Below are 6,236 nucleotides of genomic sequence, written 5' to 3' on the forward strand. Positions count from 1 at the left end.
ATGTATTTATCCTTGTTAACTTAATATCAATGTTAATGTTTAAGATTAAAATTTTAAGTTACATTAATTTTATATTATAAGATTAAATTTATGTGTTATATCAAATGTTATATTAAAAGTTATAAGATTAATAGACTTGAATAATAAGATTAGAATTTTATATTATATTAATTAGCAATTTAATATGTAATATATATAATATAATATAAAAATTATATATAAAATAAAAATACCGGTTCGGTTCGGTTTAAACCGATTTTCAAAATATGAAAATCGGTACTGCACCGATTTAGGACTGGTTTCGATTCTTAAGAATTGGTACTGCATTGGACTACTTACAAATTGGATTGGATCCACCAATTCGGTCCTGTCCGGTCTAGTTCAACTGATTTATTTCTTTTTGGCCACCCAACCAGTCAAAATCTTTTTGGCTACCTTGATGGATCAATCCCCTGCCTTCTACCCTCCCACAACTCATCTTCATTTTCCACACCTCCTCTTCATCTTCCCTATCCCTCCTATGATCACTAGATTCAGCAAGACCAACTTATCCTTAGCATTATCCCATCCTTTCTCTCGGAAACTATACTTACTCAGGCAGTAGGTTTTACCACCTCTTGGGAAGTATGGCTATCCTTAGAAAAAACTATTCTCATTAGCCTCATCTGCTTGTATTATGAGCACTCAATACCAACTCTCTACATTGAAGAAAGGATTTCTTTCTATTGTTGATTTTTTCACAAAAGTAAAACAATTAGTCAATATCCGCTCTGCTATTAGTCAACCCTTAAGTGATTTGGAAACTATATCCTACCTCCTCATGGGTCTGCCCTCTACTTATGAATCCCTTTTCATTGTCACAACAAGGGGTGAACCCATATCTTTAGAGGACCTTTATGGCTATCTTTTCACACATGAGCTTTGTCTTGACCAGCAAAATGAAACTCACTTTGCCAACTTAGTTACAAATTCCCCTTTCCTTAAGTCGGGGCCCTTTCCCTAACAATCAACAGCCTTACTCCAATTCTAGTCGCGGATGTTCCAATTCTAATAATCACTATAGAGGCAAGGGACACACCTATAATGGTTCCACAACACCTAAGTCTCGTTTATTGGTTCAACTTCTCGACCTCAATGCTAACTATGTTCTAAAATTGGCCATGTTATTGCTGCTTGTTGGCACAAGTTTGATCAAAACTTCTAAGGAACTTCTCCACCTCAAGCATATGTTACTTCATCTCCAACATCTTCGGATCAACAATGATATCTTGGCACAGGTGCCACCACCCATATCACATCCGAACTTGGCAACCCCAACCTACATGCAGAACAATACATTAGTTCTAATTAGGTTCGAGTAGGCAACGTGCAAGGTTTGAAAATTCATCACACTGACTCTTCTCTCTTATATTCTTTATCAAAACTATTATTTCTCAACAATATTCTTCATATCCTTGAAATTAATTTATCAAAGACAACAATTTACCAAAGAATATGTTATCAATCTATCAATTTACCAAAGACAACAATGTTTATTTTGAATTTCACCATTTATTAATCTGTGTTAAGGATCCATCATTGGGAGCTATGATTCCCAATGGCAAGAGTATAAATGGACTCTATCCCTTGGATGTTATGTCCTTTTATGTCTCCATCCCCAACTGTCTATTTGGGTGAAAAAGCCTCGGTTGCCCAGTGACATGCTCGATAGAGACATCTTGCCATCTATATTATCCAAATTATCATATCTAAAAATAATTTAGTGGTTATAAAAAATATGAATTTCACCATTTGTCATGCCTATCAACTTGGCAAAAGCCATAAACTCCCATTTTCCTCGTCAATATCTCGATCTTCCAGTCAATTATAGTTACTATTCACTGATGTATGGGTACCTTCCCCAATTGAATCTTTCAATGGAAATAAATACTACTTAAGCAAAGTGGATGACTTTTCCAAATTTAATTGGTTATTCCCTATCAATTCAAAATTAGATGTTCTCATACATTCCTTAGTTCCAAACTCAAGTTGAATGCTTCTTCAACTGCAAAATCAAGAGTGTTCAATTGGATTGGGGTGGTGAATTTAGGCCTCCCACACCCACATCACTAAAGCCAGCATCCACCATCGCCTATCATGCTTTCACACCCATGAGTAGAATGGCTCTGCTAAAAACCATCACCGCCATTTTGTATAAACTAGTCTCACCCTCCTCGCCTTTTCCTTACAACAATACTGGGATGAAGCTTTTGCCACAACTACCTCCCTCATAAACCGTCTACCCTCTCTTGTATCTCAACACAAATCTCCTCTTGAGCTTTTATACAAATAGTTACCAAACTATAACTTCCTAAAATCTTTCATTTGTGCCTGCTAGTCCTGCCTTCACCTTTATAACTCCCACAAGCTCGACTTTCACTCCCAACTCTGCGTGTTCATGGGCTACAACATCATTCAAAAAGGGTATCGTCGTTTAAACATTGACTTCTTCACAATGACATATCCAATATCCCCCACTTAAAGCCTTGCTAACATTTACTGATGATCCTTTGGTTCGGTCCACATGTTTCTCATCTACAATCAAGAACTCCTGTTGAAGAAAAGCAATGAATGAAGAGTTTCAGGCCCTTCTCGACAATGGGGAGTGGGTACTTTTTCTGCATTGACCAGATATGAATTTAGTTGGATGCAACAAATGGGCCTTCCAAATTAAGAAACAAGCCGATGGGTCCATTGAACGTTACAAGACCCGCCTTGTCGCCAAAGAATTTCACCAAATTCCCAGGCTCAACTTTGACGACACACTCAACCCATTAGTAAAGCCCACTACCATCCAGATAGTTCTATCTCTTACTGTTTCATCCAATTGGCCCATATGCCAATTTTAGGTAAAAAACACATTATTGTATGACCACCTTCATGACGATGTCTATATGACTCAACCTCCCGGGTACTCAAATCCATCTTGTCCAAACTATGTCTGTCATCTATGCAAATCTCTAACTGGGCTTAAGCAAGCCCTTTAGGCTAGGTTCTCTCGGCTTAGCACCAAATTGTCATATATGGGCTTCAATGGTTCCAAGGTTAACACATTCTTATTTATTCTTATATTTGGATCAAACATTATTTTTTTCTTAAATTATGTAGATGACATTCTAATCAATGGACCTAGCTCAACATCTCTTTAACATATAATCACTACAATCTAGACAAAGTTCGCTTTCAAAGACCTTGGGCCAATTCATTACTCTCTGAGGATAGATGCCCAATATGACACTAACAAATTATTTTTATCTCAACAATAATATATCCTGGATCTACTCCAAAAGACAAATATGCATCAATCTAAACCCGTCTCCTCCCCCATGTCCATTACAACAAACCTATCCTAATACAAGGGTGACCCCTTCAGTGATCCAACTCTTTCCTGAAGCGTTGTGGGCTCTCCCAATACCTCTCCTTCACCCGACTAGACTTATCATTTTTGTCGACAAGGTGTGCCAATATATGCAACATCCAATGATAGAGCACTCGAGTGCTATTAAAAGGATTCTGTGGTACCTTTGGCAAACAATATATCATGGCCTTCTTCCTGATACAACTCCTCAAATAAACTCAAGGCTTTTTTAGATACTAATTGGACGGGTTGCCTCGATGATTATCATTTAGTAAGTTGTTACTGTGTGATCCTTAGGTCAAATTTGTATCTTAGAGTTCTCAATAGCAATCCACAGGTTCTTGGAGCATAGTAGTTGAATACCGGGTAGTTGCTAATGCAACAATAGAACTCATTTGGCTCAAGTCATTATTTCGAGAGCTAGGTATTCATATCAAAGATCCACCTGTAATGTGGTGCAACAACGTTGGTGCCACTTACTTAATGGAAAACTTGAACTATCATGCCCGAACGAAACACATTGAATTGGATCTACATTTTGTAAGGGAACAGGTCTCACAAAAACTATTGGCAGTGAACTTAATCTCCAACAAAGAACATGTTGCCGGCACATTCGCCTAGGGGTGTAAATCGGTCTAGTCCTCTCCGCGGGGCGGGGCGGGGCGGGGATGATGGATTGAAACTTTTGGTCAATAATTTTCCCGGACCGAACCGGACCATGGGGGCCCAATCATACAAAAAAAACCCATCATTTTTTAAGTATATAAAAAAGCCTGCAAGGTGTATTTTCGGCTCATTATTATAAAAGAAGCTCACAATGTTTATAATTTTGAATAATACAATTACTTAAATTTATTTGCACATTCTTTTTTTTTTTTACTTTAAAATAGCCTAAAAAAGTTGTTCAAATTATCAAAATTGATAATTATGTATTAGTTAGTTGATATTAGTTAATTAATAATTATATATTTGACATTTTATATTGTCAATAGTCATAGGCTAGGTTAGATGAAAATTACATATTTCACTTATATAACTACTATATAATTAATATATAATTTTTTAAAAAAAATATTTAAAAATATATATTTGTAGTTCATTCAGTCCACTCCGGTTGAAAAAATCCCATTCCGAGACCAAACCAAAACACATTCAGTCTCACAAATGGAGGACCGAAACCGACCAAACAAGTGGTCCAGACCGAAAACTTTACACCCCTACATTCCCCAAACCTATTCCCACAGCTCGGTTCTGTACACTCCGACACTCTCAACATTCATGAATTACCGCTGCAATTGACGGGGTGTAATAGACCAGACTCTTAACGACCTCAAGATAAAGATAAACATCAATTCAAACATCTTGAAGATAAGGATAAGAAGGAGGAAACCGAAGGTAGTGCATATTCAAACCAAGAGAACAGTTCAAGTTCAAAAATATATTATAATCTTGATAATGTTATTGATAGAATCACTGTAACAGACCTTGTAATACAAAACATTATAAATAGGATCGTGCTACACGGGCTAATGAATTAACCGAACAAATCAACCGATAAGTGTAAATTTACTTTTTTATTTTTTTATTTTTTAATATTTTTTTACGTCTTTAAACATTTTTAAAAAATGAAAAAAATATCAATTCACTAATATTCACTTCCTTAACTATTAAGTAAAAAGAATTAAACAAAAAATAAAATTTCAATTGATCACTTTTATCGGTTCAACTAGCATTTTCCTTATAAATATACATAGATTTCCTCGTTACTGACATAGAGGAAAACAATATTCAATTCAACCAATATCTGTTAAGTTTCTATAAGCTGAAAACAACTCATACCCATTGAGGTTGAGTACATTAGCATGCATTCAAGATACAAGCAACAAATAGGTGTTGGTTCCACGTGCATATGAGTTACAAGTATAGAGGGTCGTGGTCATGTTAAAATGAGAGTACGTGTTACGAGTCAATGCTAATTATAATTAGAGGTTGTGTTTTTTGGGCTTGTAGATGTAAATTAGGATTTATTAAGGTGATTTTAGAGTTAAAAATAAAATGAGGATGAATTGTTTGGACTGCTAATTATGAGGATTTAGTTATTTAGTTGAAATGACTTCTTTTGGGTATCATGTGGTTATTTATATTAATTGAATACATGGACCAAAACGTGGTTACAGATCAAATTAGGTATTAATGACGGGCCTTGGAGTCAAGTTAGGGTTTTGTTTATGTATGTATATATGTTTGAGGAAATGATAAATTTCAGGAAGATAAGTAGTAATTTAGGTCAAGATGATGAAATTTTAATTAGTATTATGGACTTGCATGAAATTATGAGGTTATGTAAATTATGCATTTACGTGTTCAAGGTTAATACGTTACATTACGTTTGACAGATTTTAGTTTAATATTTGTTATAGGTCAATTTTAATGGCTTAAGGTTGAAAGATAGGTGATCACTCGTGTCATGTTATGTTATGAGTTGATACTGAATGATTTTTGGGAATTACAGTCTTAAGGTACTTGATAAAAAACGAAAAGGACTTGGGTGAAGGATTTGATGTATAAGAGCCATCTGTTAATATTTGAGTATATATAATGAGTTTGTTTTGGTCACAAATGATCTTTTTATCGCAATAAAATGGTTACAAAAATCCGTTTTTCTTGTAGTGTACCGTTTTAAATAATTTTTTTTTAAACTATGATATATGTACATGTTTTAATTATATATGTGTATAGATCGTTCTTTGACAACCAATTTTACATGTACCCTTATTATTATAGGCGATATATGAATGAAATGAATTGCATGTTTCTGACTGAATATATATATATATAT

This window comes from Juglans microcarpa x Juglans regia, chromosome 7D, assembly GCF_004785595.1.
Source record: "Juglans microcarpa x Juglans regia isolate MS1-56 chromosome 7D, Jm3101_v1.0, whole genome shotgun sequence".
Classification (NCBI taxonomy): Eukaryota; Viridiplantae; Streptophyta; class Magnoliopsida; order Fagales; family Juglandaceae; genus Juglans; species Juglans microcarpa x Juglans regia.